Source organism: Somniosus microcephalus, chromosome 10 (assembly GCF_052327205.1).
Source record: "Somniosus microcephalus isolate GS21.2 chromosome 10, FLI_Smic_1.0, whole genome shotgun sequence".
Lineage (NCBI taxonomy): Eukaryota > Metazoa > Chordata > Chondrichthyes > Squaliformes > Somniosidae > Somniosus > Somniosus microcephalus.
Genome location: NC_140996.1, coordinates 115971182 through 115997062, shown reverse-complemented (window position 1 = coordinate 115997062; position 25881 = coordinate 115971182). Strand labels below are relative to the sequence as shown.

The window sequence follows — 25881 nt, the reverse complement described above, 5'->3', positions numbered from 1 at the left end:
TAGGCTGATGAAGGCATATATTTCATCACATTCACCCCTTCTACAGATTTAGTCTGTCCGGGGGTGTGATAGTCCTTCCTGAACGTTGCAACAGTACCTCGGGTTCCGACCGGGAGTCCGTGGTGCCCTCCTGGGCATACCCATGTGCTGGGGTTGTTGCAGGTACTGCTGGGGGTGGTGAGGATACCTCTGGGGATGGTGGAGGTTCTTCTGGGGGTGGTGGTGATGGGTCATCGTCGTCGCTTCCTGCCGAGGCGAGGTCCTTTATGGACACGGTGTCTTCACGCCCGTCGGCGTGCTTGACGTACGCGTACTGTGGGTTTGCGTGGAGTAGGTGTACTGCCTCCACGAGGGGATCCGTTTTGTGGCCCCTCACATGTTTCCGTAACAGGACTGTCCCTGGGGCGGAGAGCCACGAGGGTAGGGATACTCCTGAGGTTGATTTGCGGGGAAAAACAAACATCTTCTCGTGAGGAGTGGCGTTAGTAGCAGTACACAGTAGCGACCTTATCGAGTGGAGTACGTCTGGGAGGACCTCCTGCCAGCGGGAGGTGGGGAGGCCTTTAGACCTTAGTGCTAAGGTGACCGCCTTCCACACTGTCGCGTTCTCCCTCTCCACTTGCCCATTACCCCGGGGGTTATAACTAGTGGTCCGACTCGTGGCTATCCCCTTTGACAGCAGGTACTGGTGCAGTTCATCGCTCATGAACGACGCCCCCCTGTCAGTGTGGATGTAGTTGGGCATGCCGAACGTGCAAAACAGGTTGCCGAGGCACTTGATGACCGTGGCACTGGTCATATCTGGGCAGGGGTAGGCGAATGGGAAGCGGGAGTACTCGTCCACAATGTTGAGGAAGTACACATTGCGGTCGGTGGAGGGGAGTGGTCCCTTGAAATCTAAGCTCAGGCGCTCGAATGGCCGTGTAGCTTTGATCAGGTGGGCTCGGTCGGGCCTGAAAAAACGGGGCTTGCATTCCGCACAAGTGCGGCAGTCCCTGGTCATAGACCGGACCTCCTCGATGGAATAGGGCAGGTTACGGGATTTTATAAAGTGGAATAGCCGGGTGACCCCCGGGTGGCAGAGGCCATTGTGGAGGCCCTGTAGCCTGTCCCCCTGGATGCTGGCACACATCCCTCGTGATAGGGCGTCGGGGGATTCGTTGAGGGCCCCCGGCCTATATATTATGTCGTACTCAAACGTGGAGAGTTCGATCCGCCACCTGAGAATTTTGTCGTTCTTGATCTTCCCCCTCTGTTTGTTGTTAAACATGAAGGCTACCGACCGCTGGTCGGTAAGCGGGGTGAAGCGTTTGCCGGCTAGGTAGTGCCTCCAGTGCCGCACTGCCTCCACTATGGCCTGGGCCTCCTTCTCTACCGACGAGTGCCTGATCTCGGGCCCTTGGAGGGTTCTTGAGAAAAAGGCTACGGGCCGCCCATCCTGGTTGAGGGTGGCTGCTAAAGCGAAGTCGGACGCATCGCTTTCGACCTGGAAAGGGATGTTTTCGTCCACTGCCCGCAGCGCGGCCTTCTCAATGTGTTTAATGCTGTTGAAGGCGGCGTGGGCCTCAGCCGTGAGCGGGAAGGACATTGATTTCAGGAGGGGACGGGCCTTGTCGGAATAATTGGGGACCCATTGGGCGTAATAGGAGAAGAACCCCAGGCACCTTTTCAGGGCCTTGGGGGTGTTTGGTAGGGGTAGCTCCTGTAGGGGGCGCAATCGGTCGGGGTCCGGACCGATTTCCCCGTTTTCCACCACGCAGCCCAGGATACAGAGGCGCGTGGTGCTAAAGACACACTTATCCTCGTTGTAGGTGAGATTGAGTCTGAGGGCGGTTTTCAGAAATCTCGCGAGGTTCGAGTCGTGGTCTTGCTGGTCGTGGCCGCAGATGGTGACATTGTCTAGGTATGGGTAGGTGGCTGTTAACTGGTTCTCATCGACCATGCGGTCCATCTCCCGCTGGAAGACCAAGACCCCGTTCGTTACCCCAAAGGGGACTCTGAGGAAGTGGTAGAGACGTCCGTTCGCCTCGAAGGCGGTGTATGGACGGTCCTCTGGCCTAATGGGGAGCTGGTGGTATGCCGATTTTAGGTCGATGGTGGAAAACACCCGGTATTGCGCAATTTGGTTAACCATGTCCGCTATGTGGGGCAGAGGGTAGGCGTCTAGCTGGGTGTATCGATTAACCGTCTGGCTATAATCTATCACCATCCGCTTCTTTTCGCTACCCTTAACTACTACTACCTGGGCGCGCCACGGGCTGGTACTGCATTCGATGATACCTTCCCGCTTGAGTCTTTCTACTTCCGACGCAATGAACCGTCTGTCCTCCCAGCTGTACCGCCTACTCTTGGTCGCTATGGGTCGACAGTTGGGTGCGAGGTTGGCGAACAGAGAGGGCGGCTTGACCTTCAGGGTAGCCGGACCGCACACTGTGAGGGGCGGCTGGGACCCACCGTAGGTAAGCGTGATACTTTGGTGGTGGCACTGGAAGTCCAGACCCAAGATCACGCTCACACAGAGATCTGGCATTATCAATAGTTTAAAATCTCTGTAATCATTGCCTTTTACCGACAACATAACCGCGCAGAAACCTGTAATTTTTGAGGTATGAGTCTTATCGGCCATGGCGATTTTGCCCTGTGTGGGGACTATCGTTAGTGCAAGTCATTTTACCAGGCTAGGATGAATAAAGCTTTCGGTGCTCCCGCAGTCAATCAAGCATTTAACCTTGTTCCCGTTTACCTCGATGTCCATCATCGATTTAGACAACGGATGCGGCCTGGACTGATCCACTGTGATCGAGGCCACCAGTGGGTCCTGGAGGTCCGTGTAGTCGGGGCAAGATGGTGGACTCCATGAGGGTGGACAAGATGGCCGCTCCCACGGCGCGCACGCGGCGGTGGTGGAGTTGGAGGCGGGGTTCCCTCTGCAGACTTTGCTGAAATGTCCTTTCTTCCCGCATTTAAAACAGGTGGTGCCCTTCGCTGGGCACAGATGCCTGGAGTGTTTGTCCTGGCCGCAGAAGTAGCATTTCGGGCCCCGATGCATTGCGGCAGTAGTGGGGCTCCTGGGTGGAGGCTGGGGCTCCGATGGTGCTGGGCTGGCCTGAGACCTGGGAGGTGAAGATGGCTTCCAAGATGGCGGCCCCCACGGTGCGCACGAGGCGGAGTGGGCCGCGTGGCCTGGGGAACAGGATTCAGAGTTCCTCTGGGCCATATCCAGCGATCGCGCTATATCTATAGCCTGTTTTAAGTCCAGTCCCTCCTTTTCAAACAGTTTCTGCCGAATATAATTTGAACTGAGGCCCGCAATAAGGGAGTCTCGAATCAGCTCCTCCGTGTACACGATGGCAGACACGGCCTTACAGTTACAGTCTCTGCCCAGTACTTTTAGGTTTAGTATAAAGTCCTCTAGTGACTCACCATGCCGCTGCGTGCGAGTAGTCAGAAGATGCCTGGCGTACACCACGTTTATTGGCCGCGCGTAGTGGGCCTTCAGGATGGTGCAGGCCTCCTCGTAGCTGATGGCATCTTGGATGAGGGGGGAGACCCGATGGCTCACCCAGTTTCGCAGGATTCCCAGTTTCATGTCTCCGGTAGCGGTTTCGGCTGCGGCTATGGCAGTGGATGAGTTTGCAATGAAAAATTCGAAGCATTGGAACCAGTGTCCGAACTGTGTGGCTGCGTCTGAGGCATGGGGGTCCAGATCCAAGCGCTCTGGTTTCAGGAGTCGATCCATCCTGGTGTTTTAGTGATTAAAATTGATGTGCCTTCAATAACTCAAAGACAAGGAATTTAAAGGATTCAACTAAGGCTTTTAATCACTAAGAACATAGCAGCATTACAGGTCTTCCCACATCGGGCGTCTGGTAGGAATGACTCATCCAGCTCCTGAGACCTTTATATGGCAAAAGACAGGGGCGTAGCCAATACACACAATAGGAACAAAAGGGGGTGGTTCACACAATACAAGCAGGTGAAACACACAGGTAAAACACATAGGCTGATGAAGGCATATATTTCATCACAAGATTCAAGATTCAAGATTCAAGATTCTTTATTTGCCATATGTAACTAGTACAATGGAATGCTTACTCCCCAATCACTCCCACAATAAAGCTGTGGGAGCTCACAGAGACACGTCAGCTATTTTTACAGCGCCGTGTTCAGAAAGTCAATTCTTTGGCATCCAGTGGCAGTGGGAGCACGATGTCCCTCAGCCGCTCTGTCCTCCTCACTGTTGCCGGCTCGGCTCCACGTGCGGTGGCCTGCTTCTCCCGCTCACCCTCTGGCCACCATTCCCGGCTCCCCTCCTCCCAGTCGGACTGCGAGTCGTCGAGTCTGCTGCTGCGTCCCGATGTGCTGTCCTCCTCCGCCCGACTCGCCCAACACATCCTCCGGTCGCCGTGGCCTCCACCTCACCGTCGCTGGCTCCACGGTCCGACGGCCCAGGCCTGCTTCTCCCGCTTCCGGTCCAGCCTCTGGCCGCCATGCTCAGCTCCCCTCCTCCCGGTCGGAATCCCTTCCCGCTGAGGAGCGGCCGGCCGACGTGCCCTAGCGGGTCGACGTGGCTGCTGCTGCTTGCCGCGCTGTGCTGCCTCCGCCCGACTCGCCGAACACCTCGCTCCGGTTGTGAGAGCGAGCGGCGAGAGCGGGCCGCCCAAAGCAGGGAGAGCACGCTAGCACCGGACCGTCTCGGGCGCCATCTGAGGCACTGAGGCAACGGGGAACGAGAGAGTGGTTAGGGAGGAGAATGCTCGCTTGTCGAGTGAGGTAAAGGTGCTGGGAGAGCAGTTGAAGGATATTCAGGTGGCATACAGAGTCACCAGCACTGGAGGGTTTGATGAGGGTAATCATGGTCCTTGCCAGGAGCAGATCCGGAATTTGACCGATGCTCTATCTAAGGCCAAAGGGATGGTCTGCTTGGTAGCTCCGGGAGTGGCCCGAGTAGATGAGGAAGAGCAGGAGGGAGATAAGGAGGACTGTGAGGCAGAGGAGGACGCTCGACCACCGGCTGAAGTGCCGGGACCACGACCCATGTGCCCTGTCCGGCAGCGGAAATACGGTGCGCCCGTAGACGGTCAAGAGCAAGGAGCACTGCAGAGTGACTTCGTGGTCCCGTATACGACCCCCCAGCTGCAGGCAATGGTCTCTAACCTGACCAAACTGACCAGCATAGAGGACTCATCTGTCTATTTTACGGATGTGGAGCAGGTGGGGGGGATCAATAATTGTAACGAAGCTGAGACAGCCAAATTACTTTTATTTTCCCTGGACAGTAGGTTGTACTAGCCGCTCTCAGCGGGTAGCAAGATGGGGCAGGGTACGTTAGAGGGGATAAAGGATGACATCCTAGAGGCTATGGACCTCAATGATGGAAGTCCCTTCTCCCGAGTGGAAAGGACACTGCAGTCAGCTGGGGAGGCACCGCAGGCTTTCGCGGACAGGCTTTGACCCATCTACCGGAGTGCCTGTGCAGGGGTGCCCGACAGGGCGCAACTGCAGGGGGAGCCTAGGGCTCATTGGCTGAGGACCCTGGTGGTGAACAGCCTGCCCAGGATCAAGGCCAAAGCAGAGGGGTGGTTCGATTCCAGGGATCCCCAGACCACAGAAGAGAGTGTGATCCGGCAGTTAACTCTCTCTTTAAAGAATGTTAGGGGCGAGAATGACAAACCAAAGGGCAGAGTACACGAGTTAAAGCCTAGTGGAGGCAACGTTAGAAGAGAGTGGCGCCAGGAAGGGGGCAGTTCAGAGAAGAAGCAGGGATGTTATGGGTACGGGAGTAAAGGGCACTGGGGGAGAGACTGCCCAGTCTCTGACAAAAGGAGCACCAGTGCAGAAAGCCGCAGCTGTGGCAGGAAGCAGCACTGATCCGTTCGCGGTATTAGTGGCTGCTCTCCACGCAGTCTTTCTGGCAGGGCAGGGTAGGGTGGACGTGGCAGCGGGCAGCGTAGTCCCATCTGCCCCGAACAATCCCGACACATGACTAGGGGCTTCTCAGCCCGTTTACCTGTGCCCACTAAGTTATGATGCTTGGAAGAGACCGTGCATGAAGATGGGGGTGGAGAAGGTGCAAGGGACCTATCTGCTGGACACTGGAGCTGCAAGCACCATTGTCTATGCAGATAACCCGACCACATCACTTCTATCGAGCGGGGTCCCATATAACTTAGTAGGGTTCACCGGGAATGAACAGGCTGGGTCTTTCTCCATCCCGCTAGCCATCGATCTGGGCACACTCCATATGGAGTGGAAATGTGTCCTGATACGGTGGGAGCGGGAGGGAATAGGCATTTTGGGGGCAGACTTCATACTGGCCCACAAGATATTGGTGGATTTCCGGAATCACTGTCTTTGGGGGGCAGTATGCACGGGAAAGGAGAAGGAGGTGGTAGTTATACCAAGGAAGCAAGGCAAGGGAACCATGTGTACGATGAAGCCCAAGGGTAATTATGACCTTGAACCTTTGGTCACGTCTACCCCGGCGGAGTACATAGCGGATGTGCGAGCCAACCTCGCGGCATTCACTACACACAAGCACGACTGTGGGAGGGTAATAGGGGTGGAGGTCAGAGTAGAAGGAGACCCCATGGCCCGACCACAGAAACAGTACAACTTCCCCAGAGAGGCAGAGGCGGATTTAGAGACGGCATTGGGATCACTGGTTGAGCAGGGTGTGTTGAGACCCATAGTAACCCATGTGAACGCTCCGATTTGGCCGGTTAGGAAACCAGACAATTCGTGGAGAGCCACTGCGGACTATCAGGTTCTTAACAAGAACATCCCAGCCTGTGCCCCCACCGTCGCAGCCATAGCCGACCTGATCGGGAGTATCCCAGCATCCGCAAAAACATTCACGGTGCTGGACATTTCGAACGGATTCTGGTCTATCCCTCTTAAAAGGGAGGACCAGTATAAGTTCGCATTCACTTTCAAGGGTCAGCAGTACACATGGACCTGCCTTCCCCAAGGGTTTCATAACAGTCCTTCTGTTTTCCACCAATGTATGGCCAACTGTTTAAAAGGGTTCAGCAGACCGCAGCAGCTTGTGCAGTACGTGGACGACCTGCTTTTGTTCTCCAATGAGGGGGAGGAGCATGGCCCACTGCTGGCTGAACTGCTGAGTCTGTTAAAGGAAGCTGGGTTCAAGGTTAATCCCAAGAAAGCACAGATCGGCCAGCAGGAAGTAAAATTCCTCGGGCTGACCGTGCGTGCTGGGGAGAGGGCCGTCGGTGAGGCGAGGAGGAAGGCGGTACAGGAGCAACCTGCCTCGACCACGGTAACAGGGGTAAGATCCTTTTGGGACTCACAGGGTACTGTGCCGCTACGGCAGCTCCTCTACTCCGGCTCCTCCACAAGGGAGTGTTCTGGGAGTGGGATGAGGACTGCATGGCAGCTTTTAGTCGTCTGAAGAGAGATCTGCAGACCGCACCGGCTTTAGTAGAGATTGATGGGGGAAAGGAGTTCTTTTTGGAGGTAGCTGCCACAGGGGACAGTTTGAGCGCAGTGCTGCTCCAGGAGCGGCATGGCAAGCTGAGGCCTGTGGTATACTCATCAAGAATCCTCACAGATGTAGAGAGGGGTTACTCCAATTGTGAGAGGCACCTGCTTGCCACACATTGGGCCGTGAGGAGATCACAAATCTTCACGGGGCAACCCCGGTAACTCTCTTAACCCATCATACGCCCACTCAGATGCTTCTGGATGGGAGGATAAAGGACGGCACGGTGAGCAGTGCACGCATTGCTCGCTGGACTTTATTGCTCTCTCAGATGAATTTGAATGTGAAAGGCCTCTGTGAGCCCAAGCTCGCCGCAAATTTGATCTACCCAGGGGTGGCCCACAAATGTTCTGTTGAAGGGGTATGGGACGTAGACACAGGGATTCGGGCTGGGATCCATCCCACAGGCCGCGAGATCTATGTAGACGGGTCCAGTACAGTGGTGGCCGGGGAGCGACTCACTGGATGCGGGATTTTTGACCCAAAGGCAGGCATTGCCAAGGCCATTAAACTCCCGCGCACCATGAGCGCCCAGCATGCTGAACTGTCGGCAGTGGTGTATGTGCTTACCCACCCCGAAGAGTTCCTACACCCTACACGATTTGTTCGGACAACATGTTCACTTGCAATTCATGTACAGAATATTTAGCCATTTGGTCTCGTCGCGGGTTCACATCTGCAGACGGGAAACCCCTAGCAACCAAGCCATTGTTGCGACAGATCTTAACATCGATAGGAACCCAGGGGGATTTCTATACCCACAAAGTCAAGGCCCATTCTAAGGCGGAACCCCGGGCGGCGGGCAATCAGCAGGCCGACGTGCTGGTCAAAGAGGGTGCTCGAACGGGCACGTTTTGGGATCCATATGGGTCGAGTCTGGTAGCAGCGATCAGAGACAGAGGTGGGACCCAAGGGAGTGCAGGGGTAGCATTGGCCCCGGACCTAAAGATGGTCCAGGCCCTAATGACTGTTCTGGAGACGCTGGCTAAGGGAGATAAGGTAGAGGGTCCATACGGAGTGGCAGGTATTACGGTAAAGGAAGGGGTGGTTTTCAGAGGGGAACAGTGGGTAGTTCCACAGCAGCACCGGAGAGAATTCCTTCAGTTGGCCCACGAGGGTCCAGGAACGGGGTACCCCGGGCCGGAGACCACCTGGCAATGGGTGGAACAGGCAGGGTGGTGGCCGCAACTGAGGGAGGATGTCCGCGACTTCTGCGCAGATTGCTTGGGGTGTGCTGCAAACAAATCTGACCCCCAAAAAAGGAAGGTTTCCATGGGACACACTAGGAGAGTGGAGGGACCATGGCAGTCCATACAGGTTAATTATATCAGATCGCTACCCACTGCACAGGGGGGTTACAAGTACTGCCTGGACCTGGTGGATGTGTTCTTTAAATGGGTAGAAGCCTTCCCATGCCAAATAGCCACAGCTTTGGGGACCGCAAGGATTCTAGTGAGAGAAGTGTTCTCTAGGTGGGGACTACCACAGTATGTGGAGTCCGATCAGGGGAGTCACTTCACAGGGGCAGTCATGCAGGCGACTCTGAAGATGCTAGGTGTAGAGGGTAAATGGCATGTCGCACACAACCTGCAGTCATTGGGGATTGTGGAGCGGATGAATAGGACCATCAAGGAAAGGTTACGGAAGGAGATGGGAGACTCGCCTAGAAAATGGGCGGAGGTCTTGCCATTAGTTCTGATGGAGGTCCGAGCCAGCCCGTCTAGAAGCACAGGGTATACCCTGCATGAGCTCATGACTGGCAGGGTCATGAGAACGCCCAGCCATCTACTGGCCCCGGTTCTCACGGAAGGTCAGTTGAGAGAGGTGAACCGGGACAGGTTTGTTAAGAATTTGCTTGAGCATCTCAGACAGGTTCATTGGCAGGCTGCCAGTAACATGGGGAAGCAACATCGTAGAAATCGTTTATTGCTTGAGCCTCCGAGGCACCACGAGTGGAAGGTCGGAGATCAAGTAATGGTTAGAAACTTCGCCAGGGTAGGGACTTTTGAACCGCTGTACATGGGACTGTACAGTATCATGGATAGGGCAAGTCCAATGGTATATACAGTCAAAATGCCCCGACGCAATAAGTGGTTCCATATCAATCGGTGCAAGCTTTTCAACCCTGGGGAAAGAGCTGATAAGAGGAGGAAACAGCAGGGAGTGGTGAGCTGCGCTACAGGTGTGGGTCTCCAGCCCATAATCTGGGACTGTGAGGAGCCCACAGAGGGACCAGTCATTCCGCCTGTGGGGGCAGGAGTGAGAAGGAGTGCCAGGATCCCGCGGCCGAGGGTGCCGTGGACGCCTCCTTACATACCGGTGAACGAAGGAAGCCGGAGTCGTAAGAGGCCCAGGGTCGAGGAGACCTAGTGTGGCCACCCGGAGACGGGTGGCGCTGTACATAACTTCTTTCTCTCCTGTCTGTTGCCTTAGCTTGTCTGTATAGTTTGGATTTACGTGTATGCTGTAAGACCAAATGTAATCGTGTGTAGCTGCGTCTGGAAATGTGAGGCATCACCCAAGGACAAAGTTGCATTCTGTGTGTTTTCAGGGAACGCCTAAGCCAGCACGAGTCATAGGGGCGACACCGAGGAATCAGTTGCCTTCGGCTGCACCGGCGGAGATGGACCGACCGTAACCACTGGAGGTGGCTCGAAGGATGGGGCGAGCGTCTATCTCCACGAGGGAAGATGGGGTCGAATTCCAGCCATGACGAGCTCACCTATGGTGAAGCGTCCATCTCATGCCCAAGAATAGGGGTTACCACCTCCCGGGTTAGGGTAACAGAGAGTAAACGGGTGTGCCTTAGCTGTAGGGGACACATTCCACTGGGAAGGTGGTGGTGGCTCAGGAAACTGAATGTGGATACAGGGGACCAGACAGCTGACTGGGAGAGACTAAGTAATGACACGTACCAGACGATCACGGGTTCTCAGGGAGGAGTGAATGTGTGTTGGGATAAGTGGTGGGAATCTGAGGAAGGGATTTATGTGTGTATGTGGGGGTTGGAAAAGATCTGCCCAGCGGGTGTGTCGATCGCGTTTAGCAGGCGATGGCAGGATGCCGGGGGTGGGATCGGTTGGGATCGGAGTGTGGACTCCTGTGTGATCCCAAAACCCCCGAACACCATCAACGCCACAGAGCTCATCTCATACACCAGGAAGCCCCCGCCCAGAGCACCGACGGTACAGATGACTGTAGATGGGTGTCCCACCACCACCAGGGGTCCAGGGAATGGGTTGGTGCTAATCCCTACTGACAAAGTGTTGTTTCAGAACGTGCACTACGCCGTGGCATCCGTGATCCTGAACCTGACTGAAGTCCATCTGCCTGTGTGGTGTCCAAGGAAGACGGAGAAGCTTTATGAAGCTCTGTTAAATGCGATGTTTCAGGAATTTTACGAACTGGACTATGGAAATGTAGAGAAAGAACAGCTTTATAATCTGAATGTTGGGGATAGTGTGGGGTCCGGGAGGCAGAGAAGAGGGACCTGGAATGATGTAGCCACAGCATTCAGTACAGGAACGGGTATTGTTAATAGTATGGATGATGCACAACTCCAGATGCAGATCACTGGGTTAAAGAACAAACTGCGTAAGATTCTAGGGGAAGAGAATACAGTGGTGGGTTCAGAGCTTCATGAGGACCAGGCAAAGACCGTTCATTTAAAGGAGATCATTGCGGAGCTGGAGAGGCACAGAAAAACTGTTAATGATTTGATACGGGAGGACAGAAATGCCTTGGAGCAGGCTGCACGGAATGAGGTGTGTGTGTTGTATAGAGCATGGTTGCTGGGCGAGGGCCACAATGACCTGGAGGACCTGAGGCAAGGCCACGTCCCTTCATGGTTAAGCAACGAGCATCTCGCCGCGCTGCACCCGTATAGCAATTCGTTAAGCCCGTGCCAGCTTCGTTTAGCCTCTGAAGCCTACCCTGTTCCTGCAGATAGTGGGCGGTCCAACCATACAGTGATGGGAATTGTAGTGAGGATTGTTGTGTATGTGCCTTTAAGAGAAGAACTGATTCTATACTGCAGTACCAGCAGTGACCACCCCTGTATATAAAGCCATAGCAGGCTTCTGTATTTCAGTCTTAAGTTACCCTCTGTTCAAGTAAATACCTGTTTTATTGTTCTCCTGCAGTCTGAGTATTATTGATCCTCGGACATTACACTGGTGACGGGCAGGTTCGAACTCACCTGCAGTACTGCATCACCTCACGGGGATCTTTTCCCTGAAGAGAAGCTTCTTGGAGGTCGAAGTCAGAATGGCGGGCGTCGACCGCGGGCAACCGCCCAGGGATCCATCGGAGAGTTGCAGGGGAGGCTGTGGAGAGCTGGGCCTGGCTCCCCAGTCGAGGTGTTCCAGCAAGTCGTGCTGGTAGCAGGTAGTGCGCTGACCCTTCCGGACTGCGGCGGGCTCGGGCTCGACTGAGCGGCTCTGCAAAGGGGCCGTGCAGCGTTGTCGGGAGGAAGAGAGAGAGAGAGGGTGGAGCGCACAGGGCGCGGTCGGTGCTCAAGAACAGGGCAGCGTGGAGAGGATAGAACGCGGGGAAGGAAAAGTGATACGCGCCGAAGCCGCGGGTCGCCGCCATTACCCTGTAGAATGCTAGGAGCAGTGTGGCAGCAAGGGGAAGAAGGAAAAGCGCGGAAGGCGCCATTTTATTACATTGGGGAAGAAGGAAAAGCGCGGGAGGCGCCATTTTATTCCATTGGGGAAGAAGAAAAAGCGCGGGAGGCGCCATTTTAAATCACTCAAGATGCCGAAGAGTGGCAGTATCACTGCTTTCGACAACGAGGTAGAAGACTGGACCACGTATGTGGAAAGAATTGAAGTGTACTGCAAGGCAAATGAGGTGGCCGATGGAAAGAAGGCGTCGGTATTATTAAATTTGATGGGCGCGAGAACGTACGGCCTATTGCGGAATTTAATTACCCCAGCTAAACCAACGGAGAAAAGTTTTGAAGAGATTGTTAATACCTTACAGGAACACTTAAACCCTACACCGCTGCTGATAGCAGAAAGATTCAAGTTCCATAAAAGAAACCAGCACAAAGATGAAAGCAATGCTGACTATCTTACGGAACTACACAAGTTATCGAAGCACTGCCAGTTCGGAGCAGGACTGGCAGACACCTTACGGCATAAGTTTGTCTGCGGGCTCCAGAGTGAAGGAACCCAGAAACGACTACTTTCGGAAAAGGACCTGACGCTAGAACAGGCTTTCAGCGTGGCAGTATCCTACAAAGCAGCAGCACGGGGAGCTGCGGAAATACAACAGAAACCACAGGAATACAGCGCTAACGAAATGGCGTATGGAGCAGAAAAGTGCTACCACTGCTGCAGAACAACCCATGATCAGAAGGACTGCTGGGTTAAGGACAAAGTATGCAGGCAATGTGGGAAAATGGGACACATAGCAAGAGTCTGCAGGTCGGGAAAGAAAACCAACACAACAAGAACTACTAAGGAAAAGTACAAGAAAGTAAAGAAATTGACAGACAGTAGTTCGGAAGATCAGGAGAGTGATAAGGACTCCGGGAGCAGGAGACTAAGTTGTCTAAAGTTACACAACGTGATCGTAAAGGAGGATCACCGAACCATTTGGGTCACCCTCATGATAGCAGGGTCCCCAGTAAAGATGGAATTGGACACAGGATCAGCCCTAACTGTCATGAATCGATGAGACAATGAGCGGCTGTTCTCACACATACCCTTGAAGGACACGTCCATTGTATTGAAGACATACACGGGGCAAAAAGTCCACCCCAGAGGAAAAATAAGGGTGCCAGTTGAATACAATGGCAAGGAAACACAGAAACTGTATCTATATATACTACCAGATGGAGGACCACCATTATTGGGACGCGAATGGATCCGAAAAATACAATTGGATTGGCATTCCATTCAGGCGCTAACTGTGACTGATAAAAAGGATGATGACGTCACACCTGGACGACTGTCAAAAATTCTAACTGACGCGAAAGAGGTGTTCCAACAAGGACTTGGGACTCTAAAAGGAGTAACAGCAATGATAAAAATCGAAGATAACGCAAACCCAAAATTTTTTAAGGCCAGACCGGTACCTTACGCGATCCGCCCAGCCGTTGAAGCAGAGCTGGAGAGTCTGGAGCATTCGGGTGTGCTGTCCAAGGTGGACTGGAGCGAGTGGGCCACACCCATCGTTCCTGTAATGAAGAAATCATTGAGCAGGATGCCTGGGGAACCGAAGAAGGTTCGCATCTGTGGGGACTTCAAGGTAACTGTGAACCCAGTCCTGCACACAGTACAATATCCACTTCCACGGATAGAAGATATTTTCGCCTCACTATCTGGAGGGAAACGTTTTACAAAGATTGATCTGGCCCAAGCGTATCTACAAATGGAGGTGGAAGAAGCGTCTAGGAAATACCTCACGATAAACACTCACAAAGGCCTTTACCAGTACAATCGACTGGTATTCGGGGTAGCATCAGCCCCGGCTATTTGGCAGAGGGCGATGGAACAAGTCCTGCAAGGGATCTCGGGGACCCAGTGTTATTTGGACGACATCCTGGTTACGGGCGAAAATGACAGTGAACACCTTGCCAACCTGGAGCAGGTGCTCACGAGATTACAGGAATATGGGCTACGAGCCAACCGCCCCAAATGCGAGTTCTTCAGGAGACAAATCTCGTATTGTGGCCACATGATTGATGAGGAAGGGTTGCATAAGTCGCTGGACAAGATTGAGGCTGTAGTCAAGGCTCCAGCACCGGAAAATGTGTCGCAACTGAGGTCGTTCCTCGGGTTGGTGAACTACTACCATAAGTTCTTGCCGAATTTATCCACAATTCTGCACCCACTGAACGCCCTCCTTCAAACTGGAGTAACATGGAAATGGAGTGATGAGTGTAAGCGTGCTTTTCAGAAATGTAAATGCCTAATCACTTCAAAAGAAGTATTGGCCCACTACAATCCAACACTACCGATTCGGTTAGCATGTGATGCGTCTCCCTACGGCATCGGAGCGGTGCTGTCACACAAATTCCCTGACGGTTCAGAGAGGCCAATAGTCTTTGCGTCGCGCTCGTTAACCTCAGCCGAGCGTAACTACGCCCAGATTGACAGGGAGGCCCTCAGCCTGGTGTGGGGGGTGAAGAAGTTCAATCACTATCTGCACGGGCAGAAATTCACCCTACTGACTGATCATCAGCCCCTGGTCTCCATTTTTAACCCAAAGAAGGGCGTTCCGGTGATGACGGCGCAACGGCTGCAAAGATGGTCACTTTTTCTCGGGGCACATCAGTACGACATAGAGTACAAGGGTACGAAACAGCATGGAAATGCTGATGGGCTGTCGCACCTACCGTTGCCTATGGTAGAGGAAGCACCTGCAGTGGACCCTGTTGAGATATTCCATGCGACCATAGTCGAATGTCTACCTGTTACAAACTCAAGTAAAGAGAAGGAAACCCGAAATGACCCGACACTCTCTCGGGTCTATGACTTGACAGTGAAGGGATGGCCAGCACATGGCGACTCACTGTTGCCAGCATTCTCGCCAAGGAGAGAACAGCTGTCAGTGTGCCGGGGGACCTTGATGTGTGGATCCCGAGTGGTAATTCCACCCAAGTTGAGAGATAGAGTGCTCAATGAGCTTCATGAGGGTCATCTGGGAGGAGTAAAAATGAAGAGCCTAGCCAGGGCGTTTGTGTGGTGGCCGGGAATCGATAAAGAAATCGAGGATATGACCAAGAGATGCACAGGATGCCAGAAGGTCCAAAACGCTCCACCACAGGCCCCACTACATCGATGGGAGTGGCCCTCATCTCCATGGCAACGGGTACACATTGATTTTGCTGGTCCATTTATGGACTCAATGTTCCTAATCGCTGTGGATGCCCATTCGAAATGGTCAGAAGTCATCAAAATGTCCTCCAACACCACGGAGAAAACTATTGCAGTCCTACGGACCATCTTCGCCAGGAATGGATTGCCAGAACAGATTTGCTCCGACAATGGGCCACAGTTTGTGTCAGAGGATTTCCGGAGGTTTCTGAGGAATAATGGGGTGAAGCATTACACATCTGCCCCATATCATCCAGCCACAAATGGATTGGCTGAGAGGTTTGTTCAGACCTTTAAAAAGGCCATAAAGGCAATGCATAATGACGACATACCACTACAACACAAGGTGGATAATTTCTTGTTTGCTTACCAGAATGCGACACATGCAGTCACCAACCAAGCTCCAGCCATAATGTTCTTCAACCGAAGGCTAAGATGTCGCCTGGATTTGCTCAAACCAAACATAAGACGAGATGTTGAGGATAAGCAATTCCAGCACATAAATGAGAAGCCAACCAGGAGCTTCAAGATATGGCAACCAGTCTTGGCCCGCGACTACCGAACAGAAAAATGGCAGCCAGGAACGATATGCACACAGCAGGGACCACTAATGTACACAGTGGACGTTGGAGAGAGCATCGTGAGACACCATGCTGACCAGATTCTAGAGTCACAGGAACAAGCCAAACCCATACCACGAGCAGGTGCACCTGGTAATCAACCCGAAGTACAGATTGCGTCTACCTCAGAAGCAGTGGTATTGGAAGCTGACGAACCAACCAATGACAATGAGCCAGGATCAACTCCGCCGCAAGAACAGGATACTCGAGAAAGGCGCTATCCAGTCAGGATCAGGAAGCCTCCTCAAAGACTGAACTTATAAATGATTATTTCAGTTGATGTATATAGTACAGAGAAAATTGTAATTGTAATTAGTTATTATTTAGTTGTTAAATGAATGTTATGTACTGTTTATCTAAAAGGGGAGGAATTGTTGTGTATGTGCCTTTAAGAGAAGAACTGATTCTATACTGCAGTACCGGCAGTGACCACCCCTGTCTATAAAGCCATAGCAGGCTTCTGTATTTCAGTCTTAAGTTACCCTCTGTTCAAGTAAATACCTGTTTTATTGTTCTCCTGCAGTCCGTGTATTATTTATACTCAGACATTACAAGGATGCCGGTAATGGGCGGGTCATCACAGCCAGCGGCGGTATACAGGGTTGAGAATATCGGGGTCATTCGTGGAGGAATGCATGTTCGTTTTAAAGCGGTCCCACCGTATGTCATAAAGCAGGAGCATGCTATGACAGGCACTGACCTCTCCGGATGCCAGAGCTGGGGTGCACACATAATACTATGTCCCCAGCACTTGAATGTTTTTGCGTGACCAGAATGTGGGTTTGCTTCTGCAGGCATGGAACCTATCAATTTCACCATGGAAGTGATGGCACCAGATCACGTACCTCCACAGGTAGCATACGTAGGGAGTGGGACATACTGTGTCACCACAAGTGCGCTCCGCTACCGGTACAGCCAGAACATGTGGTGTCCGTTGAGCGAGGGCAGTTTTTGCTTCAAACCCAAGGCTGAGGTTCAAGTGGCACAAGAGCGAATTACTCCCATCCCCGAACCCTCAACCATTCACCTCACTGTGAACAACACCTTCACGCGTCTCCAGGACTATGTGGGACTATGTGGAGCATTTCGGGTACCCGATTCCTTTTCTGCCAGAACACCTCACTGAGTTAATAAAGAGCGTTGAGCTCTCCCAGAAACATTTTTAAACTTTAGAGCAAAAGACAGTAGAAGTGGGGGAGGAGATCAAGGGGATTGTCTCGCCACCATGGTGGGACATCGGTCTGAGTATAGAGATTCCTCCTTGGATCCGCATCTGTTCCCATGCATTAGTTATCATACAATTGTTGCTTGTAAGCTACTTGTTTTACCGCCGGATGCTCCCAGCGTGGTGGCAAAGGGTGTTAGATCGATCCGGAAAGGTGTAATTCGATTTGTGTTGATGATGGTTTCTCCCTGCCAAAACTTGTACTAAAGTTCTGTAAGCAAGTGTATTGTATTCTGGTTATAGTTTTACACTCTGTATTGCACGATGTGTGCTGTTGCATTTTTGTAATAATAATAATCAACTTTATTGTCATTGTTAGTGCACAAGTGCAGTGCAACGAAATGTAGGCTTGCGGCTCCCGAGAGTGTACATTTAGATTAAGACATTTAAACATTCAACATTCATTTGGCTTGTAATACATTAACATAAACATAACCATAATAAAGTGCATTGGCAGATGTGCAGGCTTTAGAGTTTATTTGTGGAGTTCAGTAGGATGACAGCCCTGGGAAAGAAGCTGTTCCTAAATCTGGTCGTTCGGGTGCAAATGCATCTGTAGCATCTCCCAGATGGCAGGAGGGTGAACAGACTGTGGCTGGGGTGGGTAGGGTCTTTGATGATGGTCCGTGACCTCCGTAAACAGCGTTTCTGGTATATGTGCTCTATGGTCGGTAGCCGGGTGCCGGTAATGCGTTGGGCAGTTTTGACTACCTGCTGCAGGGCTTTCCGGTCATAGTAGCTACAGCTGCCATACCATACTGTGATACAATTTGTCAGGATGCTCTCTATTGTGCAGCGATAAAAGTTCGAGAGGATCAGGGGTGACAGGTTACATCCCTTCAGCCTCCTTAGGAAATATAGGCGCTGCTGGGCCTTCTTCACCAGAGAGGAGGTATTGAGGGACCAGGAGAGGTCTTCCGTGATGTGGACTCCGAGGAACTTAAAGCTGTCCACCCTTTCCACCACAGCCCCATGGATGTGGATGGGGGTGTGACTTCCGCCTTTACACTTCCTGAAGTCCACAATGATTTCTTTGGTTTTCTTGATGTTAAGGGCCAGGTTGTTATCGGCGCACCACTTGTGTTACCACCTGTCAGTGCTGTACTGTGCGATGTGCGCAGTGACTTTTTGGTAATGTCCTGTGGATCTTATTAATGTTCTGTATTTTGACTTGAAGTTTGTCGGTGGGAATTGGAACCCAGCCGTTTGAATGTGTTAAGAAGCCGTTTCGCTGATGTTTTGAATCGGTAGAAGGGAACTATAAAATGCAGTAAGGGGTACAGTTCTGGGGTTTAAAACGTAAAATCAGGGAAACAGCTTCACTTGTGGGAGACTTTGGCTTTTGCTCTCTCGTCGAGTGATGCTTTGTGGAAAGAAAAGCATCAAATGGGGGACTGAAGAGATTGCAAAGTCTCTGTTTGAAGAATGGACTCAGTTGAGAATATTTTTGTGGACTTTATGGGCTGAGGGTGTTTTCCCTGTGGTGGGATCGCCCTGTGCAGATGCGTGGGGGACTGGTTTGTTAAAACTCCAGAGAACGCATGGCAGTTGGCTGTGACAAAAAAACTGTCAGTCATTCAGAATGTATGGGTTCGCCCAACAGTCTTGGAAAAAGGAAGGGGCCATTGAACTTGAACCTATTAGAAAGGCCACTCTAATATGCAAAAGCACTTCTCACCTCCATCTCAGAAGAGAAGCAGAACAATGAACCCACTAGTCTAGCCAGCTGAAGAGGAGCCAGTTTTTCCCAACACAAAGACCGAAAGATATGTCCCAGACTTGGGGCTATTAATCCAATCACGGAATACTCATGGGTCCGATGATGACCCATCACTGATTAAGCACCGGAGTGCTCAGAAGCAAAAGGATTTCAAAGATTGGTGGGAAAGATAGGGGTAGCCAGACTCCTATAAAGATAGATTATTTTCCACCATTCTCTCTCTCTCTCACTCCCGCTCCAACAAGATCGACCTAACAAGAAGTACCAGAGAAGCCGCTGAGCGGAGCGATCAAAACCGACCGTGTGTGAGGGTAAGCATAGTCTCGAGTGTCCCAAGCTGGTAACCCGATATCCTGGGTGAGCTGTAAGGGCTCTCAGAAGTGAAGCTTTCGGGTTATTCTGAGGGTGGGAGCTTTGTTTGGTTCAACCAGGCGAAGGGGTTTATGCGACTGGGTAATTCGTTGGTAGGGGTGGAGTTAGAGTCCACCATAGCAACAAGGGAATTACTGCATGTTATAGTCCCCAGTTTTGTACTATATGTATGTTGTTTGTAACCTGGATCTTATTCTCCACAGAGACAGTGATTTTGTTTAGTAGTGCATGTTTTAGCCAGTGTATGTTAGACAAATAAATATAAGTTTGATTTTTCACCGAAGCATTCCTGTCCGTGACTTATTTCATTTACACTCTGAATAATAATTCCCGGGTATAGAACTTTCTAAAGGCCGGGGCGATTCGAACCATTCGTCTAGCAATTGGGCTAGGATCAAAAACCGCTTACAGTAACTCCATTAACAAAACAGTGACGTCCACCATGGTGGAGCTTCTGCTGACAGCTTCCATGGCAGCACATGCTGATGTCATGGAAGCTCAGATAGCTGTTATGGCAGCTCACACTCCTACCATACAATCACAGATGGCTGCCATCTTAGCTCCGTAGGGCCAATGTAGACGGCCTCCAAAGCATCACAGAAGTCCTGCCATAGGAGTGCTGAGGTGCTGTCCCAGGAGAGTGGCCTTGGCTTCATGGGTGAGGCACCTGCAGTCCTCTCTCAGGATGACAGCATGCCTGGTCCCTGGCTAAACACTCCTTCAATGCCCTTGTTAATGCCACACAGCCAGCCGGGCCAGACTGCTCCAGCCCATGCTGAGATGCTGCAGTCTGCTGCCGGGCCATCTGTGCAGAACCACCTTGAACAGTTCTGGGCCTAATCAGCTGAGGGGCCCGCAATGAAAGCTCAGCAGCCTTCCACCTCCCTAGCTGTGGATACTGGGAAAACAGGTCATAGGAGCACTAGGTTAGGGAAAGGTCATGCAATCCTGCCATAAGGGTGATTCTTAATTATTTCAGTTAACTGTTTGAGATGTAATTGAGTTGATAAATTTATTTTACGTTCTGTATTTGGTGTTACTCTTTCTAGCGAATTGAGGGCAAGATCCAGAAATCTGAACTGAAGCAAGGTGATGTGATGGTGGTTGTAAGAAGGTAAGGATTGTGGAACTATTGGTGTATTGGGGATTGGATTGCTGATTTAGGGAGGTGCTTTTCGATGAGCTGGTCTCTGAGACATCTGCCATGGAGGGGCCCTGGTGGTCACTGCCTCCTTCTCCTGCTCCTCCTCCTGCACTTGTTGCTGCCCAGGTGGGAGTAAAGACTTGACTCTCAGAGTGGCAAAGTTGTGGAGCATGCAACAGACAACCACAAATCTGGATACACTCGGGGGTGTGCGGCAGAGCTTCTCCGGAACGGTCCTGGCAGCGGAAGTGTTGCTTGTGCGTGCAGATTGTTTGCTCAATGATATTTCTTGTGGCAGCATAGGTCTCGTAGGCATGCTCTGCAGCTGTGCACGGGTTCCTGCCGGGAGTCATGAGCCATGTCTGGAAGGGGATAGCCTTTGTCATCCAATAGCCAGTCTAACGTGGCAGCCTGGTTGGAATAAAGGTTGCACAGAGGGCTAGTGGAGTCATAACCGCTGCCAGGATACCAGGCACAGAGCTGCATGATGCGCTCTGTGGTCGCAAAGCAGCCGTACGTTGAGGGAGTGGGATCCCTATTGATTGATAAAGATGCCAGGCTGGCAATAGATAGCACACAAGGCAATGTGGGTGCAGTCTATGGCACCTTGCACCCAGAGGAAACCTGCCATATATGTGAAGCATACTGCTCGGACATTACAAGGATGCCGGTAATGGGCGGGTCATCACAGCCAGCGGCGGTATACAGGGTTGAGAATATCGGGGTCATTCGTGGAGGAATGCATGTTCGTTTTAAAGCGGTCCCACCGTATGTCATAAAGCAGGAGCATGCTATGACAGGCACTGCTTCACTCTTTCAATAGGGAAGGAGATGTAAGTATTTCTCCTGATGATACATTGGTGTAAACTGGGAGATGTCACTGATATCACCTGTTGCAGCCTGACAGGAGCCTGTGGCATAAAAGTTGAGGGCCACGGTGACCTTGACAGCCACAGGCCGTGCTGTCCATGCCCTGGTGTGATGCACAAGTTGTGGCTGTAGCAGGTGACATAGCTCAGTGACAGCCTCCTTAGTGAAGTGAAGGCACCTCATACATTGCTCCTGAGTAAAGTTAATGTAGGAGAGGTGCTCCCTGAATATCTGCAGTGGATATGGCCTTCTGCACAGTGCCTAGTGGGTATGATTCTGACTTCAAATCCCACAATGGCAAGATGTGGGCTAGCACCAGAAAAATAACCATGAAAATTGCCTACATGTGACAGTCCCATACCACATGCCCTCAGAGCAACTAGAGATGGGCAATAAATATTACCTTGCTTGTGTGTCAAGATATATTTTTTATCTATCTATCGATCGATCGATCGATCTATCTATCTATCTATCTATCTATCTATCTATCTATCTATCTATCTATCTATCTATCTATCTCTCTCTAATTATCGCTCTAATTATCTCTCTATCTCTAATTATCTATCTATCTAATTATCTCTCTATCTAATTATCTAATTATCTATCCATCTAATTATCTAATTATCTCTCTATCTATCTGTGATAAATCCATTAAGTGGAACAAGGACTCAAAGAGGCGATATTGTAGAATTAACACGAGTACTTTATTAACAACTGGGAAACACATACATCAGGCCTGCATCCTGGCATTCGACCTTTGCTGACCTTAACAGGAAGTAAAACCCCCAACCTTAGCAGCAGCATTGGCTACAGCACCACCCGGTGGACAACTCCAACCATAACAACCCAGATCACTATATCCCTCCCCCCTTAAGATTTCAGTATGAATTTCTTAACAAACAACCATTCCTCAGGGTCACATAAGAAGTCTCCATTCACCATGTTCCATACTTGATGAATCTAACAGGTCAGTATCAATCTCTCTGGTGGCTTGCGAGGCCTTTGTGAACGTCTAACAGTAAAGTCCCTGCTTGTTTGTGGTGAAGCCACCAGCTGCTCCTGAGCAGTGCTCGGAGTATCTGACTCTGCAACGATGGTTCCCTCTTGACGAATGGGTTCCTGTGGAATTTTCTCTGTCCCTGGTGGTGGCACCACAGATGCACTTGGATAACTGGGGGTAAACCTGTCCTCAGTCATTGCATCTGGAACCTTCATTTCAATTTCCCCATGTCTGGGAAGTATCTGATCTACATGTCTGCATACTACCCTACCATCTCCCAACATGACCTTGTATGATACTGGACCGGTCATTGAGTCTATGAAGCCAGGAATCCACTTTGGTCCATAACTGAAATTCCTGGTAAGGACTGCATCCCCTTCTCCAGAACTTCGGCTCTTTGTTCTTTTGTCATGGTTCTCTTTTTGTTTGTTTTGTCTATTTTCCATTTTCCTTTTTAGGTCTGGGTGGACAAGGTCAAGAGTGGAGCATAGTCTACGACCTAATAACATCTCAGCAGGAGAGAGTCCTGTGGTGGATTGAGGTGTTATTCTGCAGCTGAACAGAACCCGTGACACTTTGGCTGCTAAACTCCCTTCTGCACTTTTTTTCATCATCTCTTTAAATGTTTGTACGGCTCTCTCCGCAAGTCCATTTGAGGATGGATGATATGGAGCCGAGGTCACCTGCACTATGCCATTTTTTCTCAAGAACTCTTTTGTCTCTGTACTCACAAAACAAGTGGCATTGTCACTTACCACGATCTCCAGTAGCCCTTGATTACTGAAGCTCCGACGCAGGCAGTCTATAGTAGTAGTGGCGGAAGCAGAATTTACAGGATCAACATCCATCCATTTGGAATGTGTATCAATGATTATGAGGAACATCTTCCCCATGAATGGACCCGCATAATCCAAGTGTAATCTTCTCCATGGTTTATCCGGCCACTCCCAGGGGTGGAGAAGAGCCGCTGCTGGTGCCTTCCGGGGTTCCTGACAAGTGCTGCATGTCTTGACTAGATTTTCTATCTCCTCATCTAGCTTTGGCCACCACAAGTAACTCCTAGCCAAGGCTTTCATACGCGAGAACCCAGGATGACACTGATGTAGTTGCTCTAGGATAGACTGTCGTGCTGGCTGTGGAATAATCATTCGTGCTCCCCACAACACGCAACCATCCTGCACACTCAGCTCTGTTTTCCTGACACTGTAGGGTGTGAAGTCAGCCCCTTCCGGATGCTGTGGCCATCCCCTCGCCACATATTCTCGAACTCTAGACAGTACTGGATCTTTACCTGTCCATGTTCTTACTTGCTCTGCAGTCACAAGTGCCGTGTCAGTGTCCTCCAACATCAACACTCTGTCCTCTGGAGCTGCACAGATAGGTGTGCCTGGCAGTGGAAGACGGCTCAAGGCATCTGCATTCCCATGGTACTTGCCCCCCTTGTAGACGATGACATACTCATATGCCCTCAACGTCACGGCCCACCTCTGGATCCAGGGTGACACCATCTGTGGAACTGCTTTCATTTCATTGAAAAGAGAGAGAAGAGGTTTATGATCGGTGCATATGGTGAACTTCCTGCCATATATGTACTTGTGGAACCTCTGTAACCCAAACATTACTGCTAACCCCTCTTTGTCTAACTGGGAATAGTTTTTTTCCGCTGGTGTTAGAGTTCGGGACATAAAACCCCATTGGTCTTTCAGTTCCATCTTCCATGCAGTGTGAAAGAACTGCCCCACCCCGTAAGGTGACGCATCACAAGAGAGAATGATGTCTTTCTCTGCAGTGTAGTGAACCAGCACATCCGACGACTGCATCAGTTTCTTGGACTGTTCAAATGAAACCCCCTGTTCCTCTCCCCACTGCCACTGTGTCTCCTTGCGCAGTAGTTTGTGAAGAGGTGCTAACACTGTTGACAAGTTTGGTAAAAACCTGTTATAATAGTTCAACAGTCCCAGGTAAGCTTTTAACTCAGCCACATTTGTAGGAGCAGGGGCATCCTGCAGTGCTTGTACCTTCTCCTTGAGTGGATGGAGCCCGGTGGCATCCACTCTGTGTCCCAGGAACACTGCCTCATTCCCCAGGAAAGTGCACTTACTCCTCTTGAGCCGGAACCCTGCCCTCTCCAATCTCTGTAGTACCTCTCTCAGAGTGCTCAGATGTTCCTGTTCGGTTCTTCCCGTCACCAGAGTGTCATCCAGTTAGATGGAAACATGTGGAATCCCTTGCAGTACACCTTTGATTGTCCCCTGGAAGATAGCTGGGCTAGATGAGACACCAAACAATAAGCGGTTATATGTAAACAAGTCCTTGTGTGTATTTATGGTGACATACTTCTTTGATTCATCATTCAGTGTAATCTGCAAGTAGGCATGACTCATATCCAACTTTGTGAATTTCTTTCCTCCAGCCAGGTTTGCAAAGAGATCCTCTGTTTTGGGAATAGGATACTGCTCTAGTTTGGACACCCAATTGACTGTCAATTTATAGTCTCCACAGAGTCTTACCGAATTGTTCGGTTTTAAAACAGGTACTATGGGAGCTGCCCATTCCGAACATTTCACTGGCTCCAATATGTTCTCTCTCAATAGACGGTCAAGCTCAGCCTCTACCTTTGGCTTCATGGCATAAGGCACAGGTCGTTGTTTAAAAAACCTTGGCGGTGCCTCCTTGTCTACATAAATCTTAGCTGGGGGGCCATTAAATGTGACAAGTTCCTCCTTGAACACACTCTCATGTTCACTCAACACTTCTTGCAAAGTCAACTGTTTGCCCGCATCTATTTGATGTACTGCTCCCCAGTCTAATTTAAGTTCTTTTATCCAGCCCCGACCTAACAGGTTTGGTCCGGTACCCGATACTATAACTACAGGTAGCTGTTCCACTGTGTCCCTGTGTTGCACAGTTACCTTAGCTGTACCTAATGTCGCTACTCGTTCACCTGTATGTGTTTTAAGATGCAGGGAGCAAGGCTTTAACTCTGGAACTTTTGCACGGTTCCACAATTTTGAGTACTCTGCCTTGTTCATTATGGTCACGCCGCACCCTGTATCTACTTCAAAGTTCACCTTAGAGTCATTTACTGTCAGTTGCAATGTGATAGGAGCCACTTTTGGAATGTTCTCTAACATGCTATACATTATGAACATTTCCTCTTCTTCCTCAGCTTCCCCGCTGATGTGATGTGCTCCATGTTTTTTCACTTCTTTCCCTTGGTTTTGCTGTCCTCCCCCTTTTGGTTTGGATTCCTCCACAGGTGATTTCGCCCTGCAAGCTCGTTTTATGTGTCCTTGTTTCCCACACTTGTAGCACTTTTCCTCCAGAAACCGGCAATCACTCACCAGGTGATCGCCCTTGCATCTATAACATGCCTTCACATGCTCACGTTGTGGTTTCTGACGCATGTTCAACTTGTGCACAACAACCTGACCTGCAACTTGTGTAGCATTAGCCTTGTCTGAACCCTGTATTTCTTTTACATCTCGGTTCGCTGGCTCTATGGCTTGAGCAAGTTCCGATGCTTTTTTCATAAGTAAGCCCAGTCTCGGATAATAATCTACGCTGCATTCGGTCGTCCATAATTCCACAAACTAGCCT

The 25881-nt window shown here is 50.9% G+C and overlaps 1 long non-coding RNA gene across 1 annotated transcript; it reads left to right on the top strand.

The window, feature by feature from the left end:
- Positions 1–7156: 7156 nt before the first annotated feature.
- Positions 7157–11634, top strand: LOC147111639 (uncharacterized). The gene is made up of 2 exons (XR_015079851.1): positions 7157–7288; positions 10053–11634. It is a non-coding gene; the product is annotated as an uncharacterized LOC147111639 (long non-coding RNA).
- Positions 11635–25881: the final 14247 nt, after the last annotated feature.